Below are 27,432 nucleotides of genomic sequence, written 5' to 3'. Positions count from 1 at the left end.
GTTGTTGTTAGTTCAGACCTTCCTGTAGAGTGTTTACTGGGCAATGATCTTGAAACTTCAGTTTGGTCTGAAGTGGAGTATAGGACCCATGCAGAAATGCTGGGGATAGATGCACATGTCCTTGCTGTGACCAGGTCACAGGCCAAAAAGTGAACCACTGAACAAGTGATGGATCCTGAAACTATGGACCAGTCACAACCCAAGAGAAAGAGCAGTAGGGTTAAGGCTGTGCCTTCCCCCCTGCCTCAGGTGGTGGATCAGCCCTCCCAGGAGGATGATTCTGAGAGCCCTGTAGGAACTGTCCTAGAAGAACTTGAACCTGATCAGGTTGAGTTTCTTGGGACAGGGGGATCTTCAAGGGCAGATCTGAGGCAGGCTCAATTAGACTGCCCCTCTCTTGAACCCCTCAGACAGCTGGCTGCTGCTGAGGCTGCAAGGAATGCTCAAGGTACCCATAGAGTGTATTGGGATGAAGGGCTACTGTATTCAGAGGCTAGAGACCCCAAGCCTGGTGCGTCCAGGAGGTTGGTCATACCACTGAAATTCAGAGGCTTCCTTCTTACCTTGGCCCATGATATTCCCCTTGCAGGACATTTAGGCCAGAACAAGACTTGGGACAGGCTTGTCCCCCACTTTCACTGGCCCCATATGTCAGAAGATACTAAGGAGTTTTGTCGCTCCTGTGTCACCTGCCAAGCCAGTGGCAAATCAGGTGGCACCACAAAGGCCCCCCTCATACCACTACCTGTGGTGGGGGTTCCCTTTGAAAGAGTGGGCATAGATATTGTAGGACCAATGGACCCACAAACAGCATCTGGGCACAGATTTATACTGGTGATAGTGGACCATGCCACCAGGTATCCAGAAGCTATTCCCCTGAGGACCACAACAGCTCCTGTTGTGGCAAGGGCCCTGCTTGGAGATTCTCCAGAGTGGGCTTTCCAAAGGAGGTCATTTCTGACAGAGGTGCCAACTTCATGTCAGGATACTTGACTGCAATGTGGAAGGAGTGTGGTGTGAACTACAAGTTCACCACACCCTATCACCCACAGTGCAATGGGCTTGTTGAGAGATTCAACAAGACCCTAAAGGGAATGATAAAAGTTTACCAGACAAGCTTAGACGAAGATGGGACATCCTTTTACCCTGCCTTCTGTTTGCTTACAGAGAGGTCCCACAAAAGGGGGTTGGCTACAGCCCTTTTGAGCTTCTGTTTGGGCATCCTGTAAGAGGACCCCTATGTTTGGTAAAGGAAGGATGGGAGAGACCTCTCAGACAACCCAAACTTGACATAGTGGATTATGTACTTGGTCTCCGCTCCAGGATGGCAGAGTATATGAAGAAGGCTTCTAAAAACCTTGAGGCAAGCCAAGAACTCCAAAAAGCTTGGCATGACCAAAAGGCTGTGCTGACTGTTTACCAGCCAGGGCAGAAAGTGTGGGTGTTGGAGCCAGTGGCCCCAGCAGCACTCCAAGACAAATGGTCTGGACCCCACACTATTGTTGAGAAAAAGGGAAAAGTCACCTACTTGGTGGACCTTGGGACTCCCAGAAGCCCCCACAGGGTGTTTCATGTCAACAGATTGAAGGCATATGTTGACAGGGCAGACATGGGCTTACTCATGGCTACAGATGAGGGGCAGGAGGAAGAGAGTGACCCTCTCCCAGACCTGTTGACTCATAACCCTGATGATGGCTCAGTTGATGGTGTGGTCTTTTCTGACAGCCTCACTGTCCATCAGCAACAGGACTGCAGACAGGTTCTGCAGTCATACAGACATATGTTCTCTCTGACCCCAAGTCAGACAAACTGGTGCACCCATGAGGTGGACACTGGTGACAGTCTGCCTGTGAAGAGTAAAATCTACAGGCAACCTGACCATGTCAGGGACTGCATAAAAGTTGAGGTACAAAAGATGTTGGAGCTGGGAGTCATTGAACCTTCAGAGAGCCCTTGGGCTAGTCCTGTAGTTCTTGTGCCAAAACCTCACACCCAAGATGGTAAGAGAGAGATGAGGTTTTGCGTGGATTACAGAGGTCTCAATGCTGTCACTAGGACAGATGCCCACCCAATACCTAGGGCAGATGAGCTCATTGACAGACTGGCAGCTGCTAAGTTTTTGAGCACATTTGACCTGACAGCAGGCTACTGGCAAATCAGACTAGCTGAGAGTGCAAAGGCCAAAATTGCTTTCTCGACCCCAGGAGGACATTATCAATTTGTGGTAATGCCCTTTGGTTTGAAGAATGCACCTGCCACTTTCCAAAGGTTGGTGAATCAAGTCCTTACTGGGTTGGATGATTATTGTGCAGCTTATCTTGATGATATTGCTGTCTTTAGCTCCACCTGGGAGGATCACCTGGTCCACCTGAGGAATGTTTTAGAGGCCCTGCAAAAGGCAGGCCTCACTATCAAGGCCACTAAGTGCCAGATAGGGCAGAGCAAGGTTGTATACCTGGGCCACCTAGTTGGTGGGGGTCAGGTTCAACCACTGGAGAGCAAGATCCAGACCATAAAGGACTGGACTCCTCCAACTACCCAGACTCAGGTCAGAGCTTTCTTGGGCCTGACTGGGTACTACAGAAAGTTTGTTAAGAACTATGGGTCCATTGTGACACCACTTAATGACTTGACCTCCAAGAAAATGCCAAAGAAAGTTCAGTGGACAGTAAGCTGTCAAAAAGCATTTGATGACCTGAAGCAGGCCATGTGCAGTGCACCTATTCTGAAAAGTCCAGATTACTCCAAAGAGTTCATTGTCCAGACAGATGCTTCTGAGTTAGGTGTGGGAGCTGTTCTTTCACAACTGAATGTAGATGGTCAAGACCAGCCCATTGCTTTTATAAGTAGAAGGCTGACCCCTAGAGAGAAACGTTGGTCAGCTATTGAGAGGGAGGCCTTTGCTGTGGTTTGGGCCCTGAAGAAGCTGAGGCCATACTTGTTTGGCACTCACTTCAAGATTCAGACAGACCATAAGCCCCTCTTGTGGCTAAATCAGATGAAGGGTGAAAATCCCAAACTTCTTAGGTGGTCCATTTCCCTACAGGGGATGGACTTCACAGTGGAACATAGACCTGGGACTGACCATGCCAATGCAGATGGACTCTCCAGATATTTCCACTTAGAACATGAAGACTCAACTGGTCAAGGTTAGTTTAATGTCCCTAAGTTTGGGGGGGGGGGGGGTTGTGTAGGAGAGTAGGGTCTGCTTTCTATGTTCACCCCCACTTTTTGCTTTTGCTTTACTGGTTTTCGACTTAGATGTGGCTGTGGGCCTGCTAATCAGACCCACAGCCCTGCTGTTCTCTCTCTAAATTGATACTATGTACTTTAGGAGCATAACCCATTTGGATAGGATCACCTTATTGGCCCCTGTACAGTGTACCCTAGGTACCCAGGGCATAGGTGTACCCTAGGCCTACCAGGGGCTGCAGCATGTATTATGCCACCCCTGGCCTGGCCTTCCATTATGACAACTGGCTGATCACTCAGCTGGGGCAAGGTCGTGTAATCACCCCTTGCTTAGGTGTAGTATTCCTATACCTAACTTACATATAGACACATGTGTACCTATCAGCCACTCCTATGGCAGGCCTTAACAATCCTGGAGGCAGAGTGCTTGGTAACATGTGAGATGGTGCTCTAGCATGAGCTGAGCCTGTCTGCAGCTTTCGGAACCATGTCCTTATAGCTGTTCTATGATATAGCCTACCATATACTCTTAAAGTGCCTTATAATCTTAAACGGTTATGGTAACTATGGTTTGGCTTTATCAAAACATGTCGTGTAAGGTGTCTAACACTCTGGAATAATACCCCCATCCCATTTCTGGGGATGAGGATATTATCCCTCCGTTCTAGAGGGAGAAGACATGTTGTAACCTACTTACCCGGTTAAAGTTAACCAGAGCCCCAGCATCACAAAATGGATGCTGCTGCCACAGACACGAGTCTGACCTCCTGCTGCTGGGAGTGATCCCGGCAAGGGAGGCTTGGACAATAGGTTTCCTGCCTTGGGAGGTGCGAGCACCACCCCAGACAGGCCTTAGTGTATTGGGGCAGGGAGGGATGAATAGAATGAGACATGCCTGGGGCACACAAGGTGTCCCGTGCATAGTCCAGTTCAAACCGGTGCTGGGGAACTCCAGCCCCAGTCCTGGCGCGAAACTGGACAAGGGGAAGGGGGTGTAACCACCCCCCTCCCAGGTCCCACCCATAAGGCGTGACCTAGCAGGTAACCCAGCCCCCCAGATTTGGATAAGAGTGGTAGCTGGGCCCCAGGAAATTAGATTATCCTGAACCTGCAACTTGAACAGAAACTCTGGACCTTCGACATTCGACGAAAGAAGAAGAGTGAAGAATCTCCCTTGTGGCCAAGGAGTGGCTACCCTGTGCAAACAGGCACCATCAAGAGACTACCCTTTGCTTTGCTAAAGTTCTACGAGGGACCGACTGCAGAGCCCGACCAGAGCCTTGACTTCCAGACTTCTCCGACCCTGATCCACATCCACAGCCGAGCTGAGATCCGTGGAGGCGACGAGAGACGTGGGACCGGCTACCTGGGAAAAGTGGCGAGTATCTTCCAGCGCAGCTTCTGAGGCACCCTCGAAGTTGTGCACCGGGGATTGAGAAGCCCCAAGCACCATCTGCACCGAAGATCAGCCCCCCACACTCCACGAGTCCTGCGTGGGGCCCTTCTGCATTTTCCTGCTTGCCGCGTCTGTCCGGTTGCTTGCCCGCTGGCTAGTGGCCTTTGAGACGACGCACCCTGAAATCTTCAGCGCTGGTTTGGCTCCTCCAGACTGGCTCCCGCTTCTCTGCAAAAGAGAAGCACCCCAGACCTTCCTGGTCTGCACCAAAAGCAAGTCCTCCGTTCTTCGTGGGTTCCGCTTGCCAAGGCTTGGTGAGTCCTAGTCCAACTTCGACGCCGCCGACAGCAAGAGCCTTCGTGGGACAGCTCGCCTCCTGGTCCTGGTCGTCCTCGACGTTCCCTGGTCCCCGTGGCTGCAGCGACAAGCTTCACCTTCACCTGCAATCTTCACGACATCGCCTGGTTCCTTCCTGGTTCCACGTGGTCACTGGCTAGTGACCTTGACTCTGTCCCTTCTGCTTGCAGGTCTCCTCTCTTCTCGATCCCAGCCTTGGGATCCACCGGACACTCTTCACTGACTGCCTGTCAGCAACTTTCCTTCAGGCATCCATAGAAGTCCACGACGAAACCCGACACAAGTTCACACCTATGCACCCGCAGCCTGTGGGCTAGGTAACTTGGGTACTTCGGTGCTCACAAGGGTATTGACTATACTAGGGTCTAGTTTCCGAGTCTTGACTTTCTAGCTATACCAGAAGTGTCCTAAAACTGCTTATTTCTAACTGCTAGTGATTCTATTGACTTTTACGCATTACGCGTGAGTGTTTCCACTCTGCACCTGAATCCCGTGGGCCTCCCACTTCCTAACTGTTGCTAGTGTAGTGTAGCCCCAGCGATTCCCTAGGCCTAGGCCTATTCTAATTCCGTGACAGTGGTCCTTATACCACTTACTTAGTATATGGTTTGCGTGGCCCCTAGGGCCTAACTGTATTACTTACCTGTGTGACTTAATGTATGCTTAAATAAGACTGTGTTGTACTTACCTCTAATCTCATAAAGAGTGCTGAGGGTTTGACTAGAATAAATACACTTTATTTTATATATATATGTGTTGTGGTGTCCTTTCATTTGGTATTCAAGGGATTATATATGGTATCACAGCTGGCTTCACATGTCATTCAGAGTTTAGCCTAAGACTGCTCTTGTCCATGCTACCACTAGGATAGCTGGTCTATAAGGTTGACTTTACAACCAATCACCATAAGGGTTGTTTGGACTGATATAAGGTGTACACTAGAACTAGTGACATCATACATCAGGCCAACTTCTCACACCTTATGAAAGAAGAAAACAAGAAAGGAAGAGCGATCACGATCAAACATCAAAGCGGCCGTGCGGCCACGAAAGTGAAAGTAATTGCGGTAAAGCGCGGCGCGTGCACCCGGGTACATGCACTGTAGCTCTAGGCGGGCCTGGTAGCACTTTTTGGAGCCCTCTCAATAAGTCTCGCCAGACCAGCGCATGCGCTGGGTCACGCGAGACCTAAAAATGACACAGAGAATAGATAACTTTAGAAAAACCATCCTAATACAATATTCAAAGCTCAACCCAGGATAAGAGATCTGCTTCGGTAAAGTTAGATCAGTCTCATTATCTTTCACTGATATCTAAAGCAAACAGATATTATTCACAATATAGCTGTTTTGTCACAATAGTGATATATCAGTATCCTAAAGAAATACAGTTCTGGGTGGCGTATATGTATAATCACTACGCAGATCATATTGTAACATTTCTATTTAAGGTGGTATCCTCACTGTGCGCCGACACGCGTTTCGATATTGACCTAACAAAGAGGTTGCACCTTCTTCAGGGCACTTAAAACATAGGAGAACCAGAGTGTCTTGGTGTCAAACAGAAGACAACATCTAAAAGTAAAAAATGATAAATAGAATAGCGAGCAGAGTAAATAGGCTCATGTACTAATGGACACACTATGCAATCGACAGGGGAAAGGGCGGAGAGTATAAAATCGCTCATAACCGGGCTACTAATTTGGTACGTGCTGAGAATGCCAGGAGTGTCCAGTATGAAACATAGAACTGACGCCATCTCACCGGAAGAGCGAGTGATGAAAAGTGAGGTACAGATATACACCATGCATTCCCCTCTATATGTGCCATCAAGGATAACAGTTGTTAGACATTGATGGGTGTGAGTAAATAAAAACTAGTGTACCAGTGTCTGTCAGAGAATTGCAGCCGACACGGAGGATTTACGGGTCACCATGAGTGCCGTGCGCCTGTGGATCCAGAATGCCAGGTATTTACCTGTCAAAGGATCAAGATCCAGGATTGTAGGTACTTTCGGAAGTAACCAAGATAAGACAAAGGTGGCCACCTCAGAATAGGGTCCGTAAATAAGCATGATAAGGGAGGATGAGAATAATCTGAAACAAGCATTTGCAATGCAATAGGTCTCGCATTTACGCGAGTTTAAGCTACCGCCATTGTAAATGACAATGCTTTTAATCTATGTTTAAAAAACCAGCACAAAAATTAAAGGCTCCTCATTGCCGTTCCTTCAGCAAGAGTTCCCAAGGAATCCATTTCGGAGAAGACACCTTTCTTGCGAGGTAAAAAGGGGATTTCTCACGGCTGGCTTCACCCATAAAAAATAGTGCGCATTTCATGTCTTTGGAAACCGTCAAAGAAGTGAATGCCTCTGCCCCGGAGAAAATATGTTAACATGTTATATCATAAAAAAGTGTTTTGAGGGCCTCAAACTGTACAATTGTGGGTGTGCAGTGGTTGTATGCGAAGATCATACAGCGTGTCAGGGGGGAACATTGACTCAAGCACAATCTTTAACCACGTGACTGCTCGTTCACTGGCATGAAACATCCCTAAGGGGTGCCGTGCATCCAGGGTCCTGCAAAACACTGTCTGGCTGCAAGCACCAGCAGTGTAGGGAGACGACCCCAAGTATGACTCGGTGCTGCGGTTTGCCATAAGAATTATTGGGGTGCTAACACTGCCTCTCTAGTGCTCTTTTAAGGTGAACGCCTCTAGCAGCCTTGGCGATCTAGGTGGGTTATAGCGCACACGTTCTGCTCTTAAAATGAGGAATTACGGCAGCACAAGTACCAGGTGCCTTCCAGCATTTATATTATGCCCTCCCATGAGCACCAGCCGTCTCCTTTGTTGGCTTCAACAGTCTACACTGCAAAGGCAAAAGACTTATTCGGGGCTAAAGTGGGATGAAAAATGTGTGTGGGGGGTCCCTAAAATGGTTGTGGCCGCCTGTATAATTAAGGTGTGGCTTAAATACGTAAACAAACATTTCCGGAGTCACCCTACCCACACATTTGCACAGAATTGTAACTGGAATAGATGACTACTGCTCTGTGCACCGTGCAGAGGCCAAGGATTGTATGAGCAAGTCATTGTTTGTAATAACCTTATCTCGATCTTCAATATCATGAAAGTACACAATATATAAAAGACACAAAAACATCCTCACAAAGCATACAAAGTGTCATCGGAGATCAAAAAGGAATGTACAATTGTAAATACAATCTGTCAAGTAACCAGTCTTAATATGCATGTCATATTGGAATTAAAAACAGACTTCATATTTTAGTGCAATAATACAATGTTGGGCCACAAATAGTGCAAGTGCATTTTAAGGTGGTTTTGAAAATTTTAAAAGAAGTTAAAATATAACAAGAAAACAGGGGACTTGCTCGATACCAAGGTGTGTAGAATTGCGATAAAGTGCTAGGCCGTAATAGGATTAACTCCCTTCAACAAACCGCTCTCTTTTCAGGGATTTACAAAGGCTCCACCCTTTCCTGGATTGCTTGAATACGCTTGGTGCACAAAATTCAGACAGGCAATATCTGTCTGCAAATTGAAAAGAAAAAAAAACATTGCTTAAGTCAGTTGAGACGATTCTATATGCCTCCATATAGCTGGCCTGTGCCCAAATTCCTACTCGGGGAAGTATTCTGAAAACCACTTTGACCCTCTGAAAGAAACTCTCACTGCTTACAGAAACATCTCCGTTGTGGGCGTTCTACACACACAGATGCGACTACATACCCCAGCCGGAATGGAGGGGGCTGCTGATCCAACGGGAGAGGCCCTGGTAAGGAGGAGAAAAAGAAAACGTAGACAATGTCGCTCGTGACTGACTAAAGTAAAAAAAAAAAACAAGAATTGGTCGCACGGCAGTAAAAGTAACGCCGCGCGGCCATAAAAGTGAAAGTCATCGCGATCGCTCTGAAAGCGAAAGTGATCGCGATGACACGCTAAAGCAAGCACAGTTTTCAAAGTGCTGCTGGCGGCTGGCTGCGCGCGTGCACGATCGCGTGAACGCAAGCGCTAGGCCAGCCAGCAGCACTTTGAAAATCCCACATACAAAATGTCTCTTCGAGCCAGCGCATGTGCTGGGCTCAGCGAGACCTAAAAATGACTACAATCTATACGGACTAACAAAAACAACTGAGTGTCAATCCAGGAGGGTCAGTCCCAGCTCTCACATACCTTGTATCTAGTAATTTTCCAATTATTATCACCCTCCTTTATCATATTTGACTCAGAGGACGAAGAAATATTCCTCTTCACAAGGGCGCTAGGCTACAATGACAACTGTCAGTGCACCCGAACAATGTGCTGGGTCACAATCGGTGACAAGCAAGTGCTAGCATGGAAATTTATTTCCTCAAATTTTGGTCGATGGCTGTTTTTAAGCAGCATGACAGGTAAGGAAATTCCCAACTAAAGAACTCCAAGACAGAAATTTCTCAGTAATTCAGGTCCACAACTGGATTCTGGTTAGTCAGTGTAGGAAGGTGGAATCTGACTGCATGGTTACCCCCACTTTTTTCCTGGTGTTTTGCTGGTTTTTCACTAGTCTGACTGGGATCCGGCTAATCACGACCCCAGTTTATCTGCTTCCTCCCTAAATTGGTTGTGCATGTACTTTAGGTACACTCCAGATTGGATTCTGGGGTACCCTTATCAGTCCCTAGTATATGGTATACTATGTACCCAGGGCATAGGTACCCCAGAGGCCTCCCAGGGTCTGCAGCATGTATTATGCCAGCCCTGAGAGACCATTCAAACTGACACCACAGGTCTGCTACTGCAGCCTGTGTAAGGTGGCGCATGCACCCCTTACATAGATATAGGTTCACTATATCTACTCTAAATCACTGCACATATAAATCTATCAGTCACACCAATGGCAGGCCTTATCAATCTTGAAGGCAGGGTGCTGGGATTTATGTGAGAGGGTGCCCATGCATGAGCAGAGCCCCTCTGTAGCCTTCGGAACCTATTTTCTGGGGTTTTTGTGAGGCAGCCAACCAAATATATTTAAGTGCATTATAACCTCGCGGTAAATGCTAACTTTAAAACGGCTGCTTACAAACATGTCGTGTTTGACACAAACACCTTGGAATCATACCTCCACCCCAGTAACTGGTGTGGGAGATATGATTCCTCCCTTGTAGAACCACTACTGTGGGTCACCAGTCTACCCGGTACCAGCTTTCTCGACCTGGGCATCACAAAATGGATGCTGCCAGCCACAGACACAAGTCTGCCCTCCTGCTGCTGAGCCAAGCTCGAGCAGGGGAAGGCTTGACAATAGGTTTCCTGTCACAGGGAGGTGTGACCATCTCCCAGACAGGATTTAGGGCCAGATGTAGGTAAAGTCAGTTTTGCGAATCCTTAGTAGCAATTTTTACCAAAACGCTATTAAGGACTCGCAAAATGGAATGTATGTAGGAATCGCAAAAATAATTGCGATTCCTTAACATTCCTTAATTGCAAATCGCAAATTGAGATTCGCAATCAAGGAATACCTTCCCATTCATTCCTATGGGCCAAGAGGCCCATAGGAATGAATGGGATTTGCACACGCAATTTGCGAGTAACCAATAGGCACTCGCAAATTGCGTGCACAATTTCAAGGGTGCAAGGGTTCCAAAAGGACACCCTGTTGCACCCCTGAAATGTGCATGTGTGCACATGTTGCGCACATACATGCCCCAAAGGCATGTATGTGTGCCACATGGCACTTTGAAAAAAAGTGCTTTTTTAAAGGAAATCGCAAAATACCACTAACTTGAAGTGGTAACTTGCAATTCCTTAAGGCAAAATCGCAATTTGCGATAGCATTTAGGGACTCGCAAATTGCGATTCTCTAAATGCTCGCACACAATATGGATTCACAATTTTTGCGATTCCTTATTTTGCGAGAGGGTATTTGCCTACCTACTTTGCTCACAGCCAAATTGCGATTGCAAACACTGAAATTCTACGAATTTCAGCGTTTGCGATCGCAATTTGGCTTCCTACATCTGGCCCTTAGTGTATTGGGGCTGGGTGGGTGCACTCTTAGAGTGTTTGAAGTCCGCACTGGGAGCACATTTGATGTCTCTGTGCATAGTCCAGTTCAAACCGGTTGCAGGAGCCATTTGCTCCTGCTCTGGCATGAAACAGGACAAAGGACATGGGTGTAGCCACCCCTCTCTCTTGACCCTCCCATAAGTGGGTCCCCAGAGTTTGTCCCACCCCTTCCTTGGGTATAAAGTAGGAACCCCTGACTACAGGACTTTAGATTTTACCTGGAATAAACTCTGCTACAGAAACCAAGTACTTCGACGATCTACACTATGCTGGATGACTGAAGAATCTCCCTTTGAGTAAAGGAGTTACTCCCCTGCAAGGCAGGCACCTTTAACGCATCTGACCGGTTTGCATCTCCCGAGCTCCTGAGGACTCTGAAGATTTCTGCAGCACAGGAGGTGGGTTCCCGAGTGTCCCTGAGGTCGATCAGTTCTCTCAGCAATCCTGAGACCCATATCCCTCATGGGGACCGTGCAACCCGAACCCCAGTACACCGTGAACTTTTGCAGCAGCATATGCTTTTCAGCGATCCCTGAGGCTGTGCTTTGGGCTACTTGTAGTCCTGACTCGAGCAGTATTTCCTCTGAAGATTTCCAGCCTACACTCCACGAGTGTTCAGTAGGCTGGTATTTTGTGAATCAGCTCGAGGTCCCTTCGCGATCCCTGGTCCGTTGGCCTATGGGTCCCTCGGAAGGTAACTTTGACTATCAGAGGGATTTCCTGGTTGCTCCAGTCGTGCCCTGAGTCCCCAGGTCCTTGCTGGTCCTCACTGAACATTATTTCCTCTGCCCGCGTGGGTTGCAGTTGCCAAGGCTTGTTGGTGTTCCAGACACTTACCCCCCAGCACTCGACACCCTTCGTGGGACAGCTCACCTCTGGACTTTGGTCGTCGTCGACATCTCCTGGTCCTCGTGGCTGCAGAGTCAAGCATCACATTAACTCACCTGAAGCACCTGACATCGGTGGGCATTCGTCTATCATGCCCCATGTCACCCTGAAGTGACCCAGACTCTGTCCTCTCTGCTTTCAGGTTCTTCTCACCATGGATCCAGGCTTGGATCCCACCGGACACTTTTCATCTTCCCGGCAGCAGCACTTTTTCCCATCACGCCATTGAAAACGACAAAGGTTTCCGACACCACTTGACCCCTATGCACCCGGTTCCTCTGTGATAGGTAACACGGGCATCTTGGTTCTCTCAAGGGTGCTGGCCTTATAACCTTCTATGTTCCAAGGGGTTTGTTTAAAGTCCTCTCCGAAGTGTCCTTAATCTTTAAAATTCCAACCGCGACTTTCCCATAGGATTGTACGGAGCTCGCGCCTGTGTTCACACACTGCACCTGTCCTCCGTGGGTCCCATGTGTCACTACTTTGGGTGGTTCCTTGGGGTCCCAGCGATTCTACGTGTTCTAGGCACTATGTCTAGTTAAGTCGAGGTTGTTATACCACTTTCTTAGTATATGGTTTGGTCTCCCCTGGAGCCCGCTGTGCATTGTGCTATTTAATGTCGTTCTAGTGATTTAATATTGTGTGCTTTGTGCTCTAATCTCAAAGAGGTTATTAGAGAGTATTTAGTAATAAATACATTTATTTTATATATATCCCTTGTGTGGTTCTCCTTTCATTTGGTCACTCAAGATTTTATAATCTGGTAAAACAAGCTGCTTTACATTCCTTCGTGACTTAGCCTGAAGGCTGCTCTCCATAGCTAACACTAGGATAGCTTTCAATAGTGGTTGTCTTTAACCTAATCATCAATAAGGGTTGTTTGGAGTGGTGCAAGGTACCCACTGTAATTAGTGGTCAGCATATACCAGGCCAACTTCTCACATTGGTGTGCAGCGGTTGGGATTCAAGCTTGCTATTGTTTTACCAGATAAATCCCAATGAGTGATTAACTGAAAACCACTAAAGGTATAGGTACAAATAAATCAAGACTAGAATAAGTAAGTTCTACTGAACTTGGAGATGGGTAGTTAAGGGTCTAGCACACCTTTTCTCCAACTCAAGAGAGTTTAGATCCCACTAGGTTAGGTAGGTGCCTACACCACATAACACTAGTATGTCTTCTAGGACAGGAGCCAGTGGCTCCTTGCTAGCTAAGTAGGACCATCTCTCATTTCAGGAATTGAGAAATATGTGTGCATCTAGAGAACTGAGGACAGGGAGAAATGCAAGCACCCAACGCCTCATAGAGGCGTTGCTCTTAGATGACCTCAGAAAGACCCCAGGGTCTGATGAGGCAGGCAAGTTGGGTGGGTCAGCAGATGAGGACAGACCAGGAAGTGAACACTTCTATGAGATGGACTCAAATGCTGACCAGGAGGATCAAGATGATTCTAACCTGGAAAATCCAACTCTTCCTTCAGGTGGGGGAGGAGGCCCCAGTGGCCCTCTCTTTACTCCACCATGGAGAGTTAATAGTTTACCAAGAAGATCAAGATCTCCTTCTCAGGAAACTAATTATTCTGGTACTTCTGTAGGGACCTCTGCTTCTCATAAAAGGGACTCCTCTTATGAGAAGAAGTGTCAGTTACTTGACTATGAGAGGAACAGACTCAGAATCAAGAGGGAACAATTGGCCTTAGAAAGGGAACCCCTAGAGCTCCAGAGAGCTTCCAGAAGGTTGGGGCTAGAGCCCCATGGTGGCAGCAACAATGTCCCTAGAGGTAGAGAACAAACTCATGAAAATAGGAACTTGAACAAGATAGTTCCTCCCTACCAGAGTGCGGATGACATTCACAAATGGATAACTGCACTAGAGAGGGCCTGTAAAGTACAGAGTTTCCCTCAAAAGCAGTGGGCAGCTATCTTGTGTCTTTCTTTTGCAGACAAAGGTAGGGACAAGCTCCTTACTGTTAGAGAAGAGGATGCTGATAATTACACAGTCCTGAAGAGTGCTCTCATTGATGGGTTTGGCTTAACCACTGAACAATACAGGATTAAGTTCAGAGACACCCAGAAGGCACAGACTCTAGACTGGGTTGACTTTGTAGATTGTGCTACTAAGGCTCTGGAAAGATGGATACATGGCAGCAAGGTGCATGACCTTTTAGGATTGTACAATTTGATTATGAGGGAGAAGATCCTTCATAATTGTCAAAAACTGCTTTTACACCAGTACCTGGTGGGCTCAGATCTGACTTCTCCCCAAAAAGTGGGCAAGAAAGCTGATACATGGGTCAGAACCAGGGTGAAGCCAAAGAATCAGGGTGGTGACCAGAAGAAAAATTCTTCCTAAAACCAAGAGAAAGGTGGGGATAAATCAAAATATAAATCCACTACAGGGACCCCAAAAGTCCTCTTCTGGGGGTGGGTCCCAAACTCCTTCCTCTCCTGAAATGAAACCCTATTGCTTTGTCTGTAAAAAGCCAGGCCACTGGAAAAATGATCCCAATTGTCCAAAGATCAGCAATAAGGAAAATGTTGCTTCCAGCAATACTACCACTCCTCCTGGTACTACAAGTAGTAATCCCCCCAGGTGGTAGTAGTGCACCCAAAAAGTTAGGTGGGTTCTCATGGGGAACTGAGGTGGACCATGGCTTATAAAGGTCCCCCTCACAGGCCTCCTCAGTCTGTGATGGTGGCATGGTATTTGCCACTTTTACTGTCAGTCCCAATTCTTTGGGCAAGTACAGACAGGAACCAATAATAAATGGTCAGAAAGCTGTGGCCTTTAGGGACACAGGGGCTAGTGTCACCATGGCTACAGGGAACCTAGTACCCCCTTTGGAGGTCTCTAGTTGGCAGAGGTAGGTACCTTTGACCAAATATGGACCCTTGGTGCTAGCCAGGGTAAGGGGCTACACTCCTAAAATAACCCCTGCTCACCCCCTTGGTAGCTTGGCACGAGCAGGTAGGCTTATCTCAGAGGCAGTGTGTAAAGCATTTGTGAACACATACAGTGCTACAGTGACAACACTACAGATGGACACCACACAGGTTGTATTATAAAAATAAGTATTTTTATATAGACTTAACACAAGACCAAACGACAAAAATCCACAATACTGCACTCAAAAATAGACTTTAAAATATTAGGAAATAGCTCAGTTTTCTTAGGATTGTAAATGCAACACTTTACTCTCAAAGTACCTTGGATGCGTAACGCAAAGCAAACAAAAGGGTCGCAGGGAAGGTGATGCGTTGGTTCCTTACAATCAGGGGAATGGATGCGTCGGTTCCTTACTGCTGCGCGTGGTAGTTGATGCTCGCTTCCTTACTGTGTAGGGAGGTGATGCGTCGGTTTCTTACTGCTCTCCGGTACGATGCGACAGGGTGGCGCCTCGATGCGATACTTCTCTCCTGTGCGATGCGCCAAAATGGCGTCTTGTTTATGGTGCGACAACGTTGATGCAATACGTGCACGCCCAACGGCCGTGCGGCGACTTGATGATCTTCTGAGCCGCGACAGACCCTGCGACACGCTTCTACGGTGATGGGACGGCGAACTCTGTGGCGGCAGCACGCTTCTCCGGTGATGTGACGTGCTTCGGTGATGCGATGGTGACCGCGGCAGCAGCGGCACGCTTCCTTGGCGATGCGATGGCAACTGCTGCGGCGGTGACACACTTCTCGTTAAGTCGCGCTTCCAGCTACCCACAACACGCAGTCTCTCAGAAGGCTCAGCACAACAGTAGGCACTTCAATTCCCAGCGAGGGAATTCAGGGGGGAGCTGGTTGGTGAAGTCTTGTATCCCTGAGACTTCGGGCAGGAGGCAAGCTCAAGTTCAAGCCCTTGGAGATTCTTCTTCAAGTTGATGAAAAGCACACTCAGCCCTCTTCTCCTTTCTTTGGCAATGAAGCAACCACTGCAGGCCAACCCCCAAACACACAGCACAGGGGTAGTCTCCTCGTTCAGCTTCCTGGTTCTTCTCCTCAGCAAAGGTTTGTCTTGATTCCCAGAAGTGATCTAAAGTTCTGGGGTCTAGGTCCCCCCTTTTATACACCAAAATCCTTTGTCTCTGAAGGCAGAGGGTATCTGTACCTAGTCCAAACCAGTTCTGTGCAGTCCTGGAGCACTTTGTTTACAGGACTCTTTCTTTCCTTTGACAGTGTGGGCCAGGGTCATCAGACGCACCACAGGAGGTGGAGCCAGCATTGTGGAAGGCAGGCACAGCCCTATTCAGGCCCAGGTGCTGACTCTTCCCACCACTCTACATGCAGATAGGTCTATTCAGCCCTGTGCTGACTCACCCTGTCTCCTGGAATTCCCCAGCCCCGGTCACTCACAAAACCAGACAAACAATACACAAGCTAGCAGAGGCAGGCTGGATGGTTAGGTAAGAAAATAGCTACTTTCTAAAAGTGGTATTTTCAAACACAGAATGTTAAAACCAACTTCAGTAAAAGATGTATTTTATCATTCTGAGTTCAGGCAAACTAAACTCGAATTTCTACCTCGTTCCCCGAGTCAATTAGGATTGTCAGATGTGATAATCAAACTGCCCATTCTGGCCTATGGGGATCAGGTAGCTGTGCAATAATGAAAAACGAAAATGGCTGTAATTCAGTATCAGGACATGCCACACACATCAGGGCATGTCCTACCTTTTACTTACAATGCACCCTGCGCTTGGGCCTACCTTAGGGGTGTCTGACATGTGGAAAAGGGAAGGTTTGGGGACTGGCAAGTGGGTGCACTTGCCAAGTCAACATAGCATTACCAGACTGCACATAGGCTCTGCAATGGCAGGCCTGAGACACACTTTACAAGCTGCTCCGGTGGGTGGCACAACCAGTGCTGCAAGCCCACCAGCAGCATTTGATTTACAAGCTCTGGGCCCTCCTTGGGTAGGGACCTCCCCCAAATGAACTCTATAGGGCAAGGGCAAACCTGGGACCAATTGGTTCCAAACCTACCCTCTCCCTCCAGTGTTCCAACCAAAGGGACCCAACCCCCAGCTGTAGGCAGCCAGAGTTGACCCTTAGGGCCAGATACAACTCAGTCATGGAAAGAAAGGCCTCCATGGTGACCAGTGCTCGGAAGAAGCTGAGACCAACTTTATTAGGGCCTCCCTTCTCTACTCATACACCCCACCAGCCTTTTACTTTGCCAAAACACACTACAGGTAGTAACCCCAACATTTGTAGAAAATCCAATACCCTCCCTTAAGGGTAGGGACTCCTTAGTGGACCATAAGACAGGGGGTATCCATGCTAATGCAGGATCTTCTTTATATGGCCACTTAGTCAATAAAGTCTAAACTGGGCAAGGTTAGCCTTATCTCCTTTCGTTTGGGGGGACGGAGGGTTATGTATGAAGGTGGAATCTGACTGCATGGTTACCCCCATTGTTTTCCTGGTGTTTTGCTGGTTTATGACAAGTCTGACTGGGATCCTGCTAATCAGGACCCACTTTATCTGCTTTGGTTGTGCATGTACTTTAGGTACACTTCAGATTGGATTCTGGGGTACCCTTATCAGTCCCTAGTATATGGTATACTATGTACCCAGGGCAGAGGTACCCCAGAGGCCTCCCAGGGGCTGCAGCATGAGAGACCATTCAAACTGACACCACAGGTCTGCTACAGCAGCCTGTGTAAGGTGGTGCATGCACCCCTTACTTACATATAGCTTCACTATATCTATTCTAAATCACTGCACATGTAAACCTATCAGTCACCCCAATAGCAGGCCTTATCAATCCTGAAGGCAGGGTGCTGGGTTTTATGTAAGAGGGTGTCCATGCATGAGCAGAGCCCCTCTGCAGCCTTCGGAACCTGTTTTCCGTGTTTGTTTGTGATGCAGCCAACCATATATATCTAAGTGCATTATAACCCTGCGGTAAATGCTAACTTTGAAACGGCTGCTTAGAAACATGTTGTGTTTGGTGTCAAACACCTTGGAATCATACCTCCACACCAGTAACTGGTGTGGGAGGCATGATTCCTCCCTTGTAGGACCACTACTGTGGTCACCGGTCTCCCTGGTACTAGCTTTCTCAACCTGGGCATCACAAAATGGATGCTGCCAGCCACAGACACGAGTCTGCCCTCCTGCTGCTGAGCCAAGCTCGAGCAGGGGAAGGCTTGACAATAGGTTACCTGTCACAGGGAGGTGTGACCTCCTCCCTGACAGGATTTACTGTATTGGGGCTGGGTGGGTGCACTCTTAGTGTGTTTGAAGTCTGCACTGGGGGCACAATTGGTGTCCCTGTGCATAGTCCAGTTCATTTGCTCCTGCTCTGGTGCAAAACTAGACAAAGAACATGGGTGTGGCCACCCCTCTGTCCTGACCCTCCTATAGGTGGGTCCCCAGAGTTTGTCCCACCCCTTCCTTGGGTATAAAGTAGGAACCCCTGACTACAGGACTTTAGATTTTACCTGGACTAAACTCTGCTACAGAAACCAAGTACTTCGACTATCTACACTACACTTGATGACTGAAGAATCTCCCGTGGAGTAAAGGAGTTACTCCCCTGCAAGGCAGGCACCTTTAACACATCTGATCGGTTTGCATCTCCCGAGCTCCTGAGGACTCCGAAGATTTCTGCAACACAGGAGGTGGGTTCCCGAGCGTCCCTAGGGTCGATGATTTCTCTCAGCAATCCTGAGACCCGTATCCCTTGTGGGGACAGTGCAACCCGAACCCCTGTGCACCTTGTACTTTTGCAGCAGCATATGCTTTTCGGCAATCCCTGAGGCTGTGCTTTTGGCCACTTGTAGTCCTGACCCGAGCAGAATTTCCACCGAAGATTTCCAGCCTACACTCCACGAGCGTTCTTTGGGCTGGTATTTTGTGAATCATCTCGACGTCCCTTTGCGAACCCTGGTCCGTTGGCCTGTGGGTCCCAGTGAAGGTAACTTTGACTTTCAGTGGGCTTTCCTGGTTACTTCAGATGTGCCCTGACTCTCCATTGCTTGGAGAGTCCCCAGGACCTTGCTGGTCCTCACCGAAGCTTATTTCCTCTGCCCGTGTGGGTTGCAGCTGCCAAGGCTTGTTGGTGTTCAATCCGGACAGTGATACCCCCCCAGCACACGACAGCCACCTCCGGTCTTTGGTCGTCATCGATATCTCCTGGTCCTCGTGGCAGCAGGGTCAAGCAACTCACCTGAAGCACCCGACATCGGTGGGCATTCATCTATCATGCCCCTGGTCACCCTGAAGTGACCTAGACTCTGTCCCCTCTGCTTTAAGGTTCTTCTCACCACGGATCCAGGCTTGGATCCCACCGGATACTTTTCATCTTCCCGTCAGCAGCACTTTTTTGGATCACTCCATTGAAAACGATGAAGGTTTCCGACACCACTTGACCACTATGCACCCGGCTCCTCTGGGATAGGTAACACGGGTATCTCGGTACTCTCAAGGGTGCTGGCCTTAGAACCTTCTATGTTCCAAGGGGTTTGCTTAAAGTCCTCTCCGAGGTGTACTTAATCTTTAAAAGTCCAACCGCTACTTTCCCATAGGATTGTACGGAGCTCACACTGCACCTGTCCTCCGTGGGTCCCCTGTGTCACGTCTTTGGGTGGTTCCTTGGGGTCCCAGCGATTCTACGTGCTCTAGGCACTGTGTCTAGTTAAGTCGTGGTTGTTATACCACTTCTTAGTAAATGTTTTGGTCTCCCCTTGGAGCCCTCTGTGTATTGTGCTATTTACTGTCGTTCTAGTGATTTAATATTGTGTGCTTTGTGCTCTAATCTCATAAAGAGGTTAGTAGGGAGTGTTTAGTAATAAGTACATATATTTTATATATCTTTTGTGTGGTTCTTCTTTCATTTGGTCATTTTGGAGGTTCTGATCTTGTAAAACAAGCTGCTTTACATTCCTTCTAGACTTAGCCTGAAGGCTGATCTCCATAGCTACCACTAGGATAGCTTTCAATAAAGGTTGTCTTTAACCTAATCATCAATAGGGGTTATTTGGACTGGTACAAGGTGCCCACTTTAATTAGTGGTCAGCATATACCAGGCCAACTTCTCACAGTCAGTTTATTGTGAACTTAGAAATAGGTTCAGATACATCACTCTTAACATGATTGCATATAAATAAGTAGAAAATAGGATGAAGCCAAATCTCCAGAACCAATTCACCCTATGTAACAAAAAGAAAACTACCAACTCAGTTATTGCAACTTAGGTTATTAAAAGACACAAATATGAATTAGATTGCATCAATTTTTCAAATAGGAAAAATGAAAACCAGTTCCCTAAATATTCCACCACTACGAAAAAGGGGAAACCTAGACTGAGCATGATTTAGAAGGAAAGAGTGAAAGGTATCAGCTGTCAGAGTCCTCCTAAGAGGAAACTCTAACTATGGTGATGTAGCCTACTGCCACAATCACTGACAGAGGATTGTAACTTGAAGCGTCTGCAAGAAGAGTGTCAGCTGTCCCTAACTTCATTAATACAAAAGCAACCATACAACCTTTGGGTAACTTTCCATTATTCCAGCGGCCTTGATCAACTCCTTCTCCACCTTCTGCTTCACACTGTAAATGGCCCACACGTACTTGGTGCCATCTCCCTCTCCCAGGATAATTCATCCATTTCTTATTGTCGCATTCCGTCCCAGGCCAAGCTATTGACTAAACAATAGGCCCTTCTCTAAACTAACAATGTCTTGTCCACCTGCGGTGGGAACACAAATACATGCAACATACCACAGTTCAAGCAAAAGCAAAATTAAACGCTAGTCGAGAAGTGAGTTAAACAATATTCAGGCCTACCATTAGGCTAACTTAACATCACACGGGTTACAATACATCTTCTCAGTGACTCATAAAGCATGCTATATCATAATCCACAATGTCATGATGAATACCAATTTCTACTCAGTTACTATTACAACGGTAATGAAAAACTATTTCACAAAACACGTTTAAAGGATAGGCTGTAATCGGGTGTCAATTAGATGTTCGAAGTTATCAGTTACATTTCTAACACGTGAAATACTGTAGTACAAAGAAATACGTTGACATCTTGAGCATACATTTTTTTAGTCCTAAATCAGTCACATACAATGCACATGAGTGTGGACTAATCATGATTATAATGCTGTTCTACAAAAATTATTAAAAGAATGACGTATTCTCCAATCCCCCCCTCTGATGGCGTATCATCTCCACATCTTATCAGATGTGCTATTAGATGGACCGATCTAAACCGTCATGGATGCATGTCGTTTCACTCTGAAATTCTCCAGTCTCTTTAGGTCTTGATAATACTCATCTCTTGCGTTCTTGAACCGCAATTCACCATTTTTGACTCTCTCTTTTCCTCTCTCGATATTTTTGGTACCACTTCTCCAGAATGTACAGGGTAAACACACATATACCAACTATGAATAACAGTTTCAAAATAGACCCAACTATGCCACTTCCCAAATTTGCAAACCACCTGCCAATAGCACTAAATCCCAATGGAATCCTAAACTTCTTCAGTTGCCAAACACTTAGATCCTGATGAAAGTCAATAATGTTTTTATGTATTTTTGCAGATTTCTACTCTTATTAGGGATATAAGTACAGCACTGCTATTCCTTTATCATTCAGCAGACCCGCCCTCTTTAGCAAGCAGAACGTCTAATGCAAGATGGTTCTGCAAAACCATTGATCTAGTAGCAACCATTTCTGCAATGATTAGTAACAATGATCTAGCTGTGTTAGTCAACAATTTATCAACTACAGTAGAACGTTTTCTAATCCTGATATCATTCAGTATCAGTCAAACACTTGGTATCATTGCTCCAAATATGTCTCCTACAATTCCTCAAGCCATGCTTATTTCTTGAATTCTTATGTCTTGAATTCAGATGATCGAAATCATTCTCATGATACATTTATGGAAATACCACTCCTAGATATCAATTTCCATACCATCTACTGGGTTTCTTGAAATAAGCATTCTTCCTACAAATGTAAATAAAGTCCAGGAATTACCGGGTTTCTTCCATCTACATAAAGCCTCCATGAACCATGGACTTCAAAGGTGTGATCACAATCACTCTTCCCAAAAAATGTATAGAACTATGGTAGGTCCGTTTGTGGTAAATACACAATCTCCCTTTACGTTGCCAATCTAGGGATAAAGAGTCTGTCTCTCCTGTGGTTTTTCGATCTTTTTACCTCTTGTGTCCACTCTAGGGTGCGAAATTCAGTGTCAGCAGTAGCCACCCCTTCTCTAAATCTATCTTCTTCTTGATCACTAAATTTCTTTTCAATCCCTGTGAGTTCGTATTTAGCTCCTGGTGAAGGTCATTAATGTTCTTTATGTATTTTTGCAGATTTCTACTCATATTAGGGATATAAGTGCAGCACTGCTGAAGCTTTAGCATCCGGCAGACCTCACCCTCTTTGGCGAGCAGAATGTCTGATGCAAGACGGTTTTGCAAAACCATTGATCTAATAGCAACCATTTCCACATTGACTAGTAACAATGATCCAGCTGCTGTAGTCCATTCTTTATCAACTACAGTAGAACGTTTTCTAATCTTAATGTCATTCAGTATCTCTCCAACACTCAGTTTGATTGCTCCAAAAATGTCTCCTATAATTGTTCCAGCACTGAAGCGACACTTATGTCTTGAACTCTCTCCCCAAACCAGATGATCAAAAACATTCACATGATACATTTTTGGAAATACCACTCTTGATAACAAGTTCCACACCCCGGTCACAGTACAAACAACATAGGCAGTCCTCCTATTCCCTTCACAATCCCTTAAACATGAACCATCTACGAACGGGGTTTGGTCAGCCTCCAGTAGTGGTTAGTCAACAGTATCAGGACAGGGCTTGTTGCATAACCCTGTGACATCAAGACAGTCATGTTCTCTGTCGGGCTCACCCCCATCACCTTTAAGCAAGGGTAACAAGGTAGCAGGGTTCACTGTAGAATAGCGCCTTATGGTGACGATCTCAGCAGCCAGTATAACCTGTTTGTAACAAGGAAGCCTACTGTTGGTGAGATGCTGCATGTGTTTTCTAGTAAGCAACAACTCTACTGAGTGAGGAACGTACAGCGTGAGCGGATGACCCATCACTATGCTTCCCACCTCTCTAAACTGATACCTATTACAGCAACAGATTTGAGATATCCAGGCAACGCAGATGCTACTGGATCTACAGTAGCAGAAAAGTAGGCAACTGGTCTACGGGCACCTCCATGAGTCTGGGTTAACATTGAGAGAGCACAGCCCTCTTGTTCATATCAAAAGAGTGAAAATGTTGTGTTTGTAATCTGGCATTCCTAGTACTTAAGGCTTTCTCTCAGCTCCAGGAACGCATTAAAACATTTATTGCCCCAAGGTATTGGATCAGACGCATCCTTGCGTGTCAGCATTTGTAAAGCCTTGGCCATTAGAGAGAAGCTGGGCATCCACTGGGGACAGTAGCCGACTGTTAGAATCCCCAAGATCCCTGGTTGGCTAAGGTAGGTACCGCAGGCCAAGCAGGGACCCGTGAACCCCAACATTAGGGAAAAGACAGGTCGCCTCTAGAGATAGCCCCCGCTCCAACCCCTTGGTAGCTTTGCACGAACAGCCAGGCTTATCTTCAAGGCTTAATGTGTAAAGTATTTGCAATTACGCTCACAGGAATCCAATGATGACACCACCAATCGATTCCACACGAGTTTCATAGAAAACAAGTATATATTTATAAAACGATATATGGTGCGACCACACAATACTAAACCAACATATGCGTCGGGGTAATGTTCCCCCTGGCCTATTATTATTGAGCTAAACTACACAAACCTTCGTAATCCTAATGTCATAATATGCAGTTCGATATGCAACAGTCAGGTACTTCACAACATAATAATGCAGATCATAATAGGGTTATCTGGCGATTTGTACTGTCACTGTAATGCAATGCGTAAAGCACCAACGTGGTAAACTGGTATGCCCCCGGTATGCAATGATTACGGTCCCCCTTCAGGTACTCTGTTAGGAAAAAGCAATGCAACGTGTAATACAGTTATAAGCAAGTTCGTTATGCGAAACGAATGCAATGCGGAACACATATATCCAGAAATTACGGTATACAACACTAATGCAATGTGTAATACGGCAATCCGGCAGATCGCGATGCAGGACTAAGACAAGGCGTAACAAATCTATCAGGCAGTTTGTTATGCAAACCTAGTGCAATGCAAAACACACCTATCAGGCAGTTCGTTTGGCAAACTAATGCAATGGGCAATACGACAAAACAGGCAGTCCGTTGTGCAGAAATAAAGCAATGCGTTCTACAATCAGCAGATACTCCGCTACGCAGAAGTAATGCAATACGTATGTTACTCCAGCACCGTTCACGGTGCCTCCGGCGGTCTCTCCGCCACTCATGCCGGCTTGCGGTTAGTCTCCCGCCACAGTTGCCCCCCCACATGGATAAGATGGAACACAGTAAATGCAGCTTCGCACTCAGGCCCCGGTGCTGCCACTCCCTTGGCACACGGGCCGCAATCCGAGCCAAAGCAGAGGCTAGCTCTGCAGATCAGAGAGAGAGGCTGAGAGCGTCTCCCTCCGAGCCCGCGCCCCACCCCAGGAGTCGACACACGTTACCTGGGGGGCGCGAGCCCACTCTCCTCTCCTCGTCCAGCGACTTGGGCCTCCGATGCAATCTCTGACTTTCCGGGCAATGGTAAGATCCCAGGCTGCACACTACACCTGCACTCAGAGTCACTAAGACTCACGGGAACTCAAGGTGCATGATAACCAGACAACACCTCACGAGGGTCTCAGGCTACGCACGACTCACGCACGCAGCGTCGCTTAGACACACTTGATCTTCTTGTGCCCACGATCAAAAGGCACAACTTGCGCAGGTCTCAGGTAGTAGAAGGCATACACACTCCACGTCGCTGAGGCACACTTTATCCTCCGGTGCCCCCGATCACAGGGCACCTCTTGCGCAGTTCTCAGGCAAGAGAAGGTACACCCACACGGTGTCGCTTGAGACACACTTTTTCTCCCGGTGCCCCCGATCACAGGGCACCTTCAGCAAGGGTCTCAGGCTGCGAACAGCACAGGCACACAGCGTCCCTGAGGCACATTCACTCTTCTGGTGTGCATGATCACGGGCCAATTCACACGAAAGTCTCAGGCTGCCCCCAAGCACACATACACAGCTTCGCTGAGACTTACTCTGCTCCTCGGTACACACGTTCACAGGACAATCCTTTCGAAGGACTCTGGCAAGACAGAGTACAGCGCGTCTCTGAGTCTCGTTTGGAACTCCAGGTGCTGAAGATCACAGGGCACAACTTGCGAAGGTCTCAGGCTAGACAGAGCACACGCACCCATGGCGTATCTGGGAGTCTTCTCTGGAAACTTTTGTGTTCCTGTGTTTCCAAACAGGGAGCCAGCTCATCTCGGGCCCTTGGGGATAGTTACTTCAGGACAGAGCACACAGCAAAGTGCTTCAAGCAGGGGGACACAGCACACAGAAAAGTCCCTTCAGCGTTTCCTTGGTGGAAACAGCAAACTGTAGGCCAGCATCAGATCACACGGCAAGAGCAGTCCTATCCAGCAGTGTCTTCAGTTGTTTCTTCCTTGGCAAAGGTTCCTCTTGATCCACGAAGTAGCTCCAGTCTTGTTCACAATTGATCAAGCCATTCTCCAAAGTTCAGGGGCTTCAGCTCGCATAGTTATACCCCTCAATGGCTTTGAAGTCTTTGTGTTACAGGGGCACTGCCCCTTCTTAAACCAGTTTTAGGTGCCTCCCTACCAGTGAAACCTTCTCCCTTTGATTGGTAGGGGTCTGGATTCTCAATCACTCAGTAGGAGATGAAAAATTGTTTTATAGCACCAGCCCAGGCCTCTTCACCTCTAGGCCTACTCCTCCCCCTACACACCAGATGCATGTCAGCCTGTGCTGTCTCACCTCCTCCCCTGGGTCAAGACATTCCCCAGATCCTATCGCTTTTAAATCCAGCCAGTCAATCCACAACCAGGCAGAGACACACAGAAATGTTTAAAGCACAAAAACCCAGCCACTTCTGAAAGAGTGGCTTACAAACACAAAATGCAAAAACCATCTTCATAAAAAGATGTGTTATTGCAGGGTGAGTTCAGGCCAGCCGTGGTGCGTCCATTGGGGCGTAGGGGCGTAGCCCCACCAGCCAGCCCTGCTTGGACCCGCGGCTGCCCACTTCTCTTCTTCCCTTTAACCTCTTCGAGCCTCACAAGTGACAGGAAACCCGGCAGCCGAAGCGCGCGACCAGAAGAAGCCCCGGAAAGCGAAAGAAACGCCCGGGTGAGGGAATAAAGCAGGGCAAACTATTTAATTTCACGGGAGCTTGCTGGACTGAACAACTGACAATTATGTCAGTCAGCATGACGTCAGACCACCCGTGGGCGGTCCGGCATCATGTTGACTGACCTGCAGTCAGACCGTCACCAGGGGCATGGAGCAGCACAATGCACAAGTGCGCATGAGTGGGGACGGAGGACGAATTTTCGCACCGTGCCCAGTCATGCGCACTTGTGTTTGCAGTTCTGGCGCATGCCCATTAGGAGAGCGAGGGTTGAGCAAAGGCTCAAACCTCGGTCTCCTAATGGGCAGGTGGGCGGAGTGTAAAACGTGCCCCAGCCAATCCTGGCGCTGCCAGCAGCGCCAGGATTGGCTGAGAGGGTTTTGCACGCCGTCAGTGATGTGTGCGTGGCTGTTCCCGAGTGTAGGCGCCATTGCGCCAACGGACCCGAGGCAGCGGACCGACCTGCTCAGGTAGGATTTTTTAATTTTATTTCAAAACTCCCCCCCCACCTCCGCGATACACCCCCCCCGCGACACCCCACGAGCCGCAACTGCTCTATACCAGAAATACTCGAAACACTTTATAACCGACATTTGCCATGCACTTTGTGTAAATTAGTGTGCCAAACACGCATTTAAAAGAACGTTTGTTCTCTCAGCATTTTGGACGAATAAAGATGCTTCACATTCGCAGTTCAGACAGGCATACCAAATCCCTGTGTCGATCTCTGGCCCCCCTGAGAAGGGGGCATGGCATAGGTCAACAGGTCATCAACAAAGTGCAAGTTGAACAGAACCTGGAATTGTTCACTGCCAGTGGCCTACACTAGATGAACAGATTGCCTGTCTACTAGGGTTACATGTCTTAAGGGGAAATGTAGAAACGGGGCTAGTGCACACATTTGTCCAAACTCAATTTGTGCCGGTGTTTGCACGACTGCCTATTAGAAGCGGAGTGCAAATCGCATCCACTCTAATTTTGCACATGTTACTACCATTCTCTTATGGTAGGTTTAACAGTGCATATAGAAATGTAAAAATATGACCAACGGCCAGAAAAAGTGCGTGTGCACTTTGTTCACCATTTTTTCACAAAATTAAAACAGGCAGAAAATGCGACCAAACCACACTTTATTGCTACCATCCAAGTTTTGCGACCGCAGTTCAGGCTAGAATGTAGATGACCCAGTAAGCGTCTCATTGTGGAATAACTCTAAGT

The sequence above is a fragment of the Triturus cristatus genome, chromosome 7 (assembly GCF_964204655.1).
Source record: "Triturus cristatus chromosome 7, aTriCri1.1, whole genome shotgun sequence".
Taxonomy (NCBI): Eukaryota; Metazoa; Chordata; class Amphibia; order Caudata; family Salamandridae; genus Triturus; species Triturus cristatus.
This window is presented reverse-complemented; position numbering follows the sequence as displayed.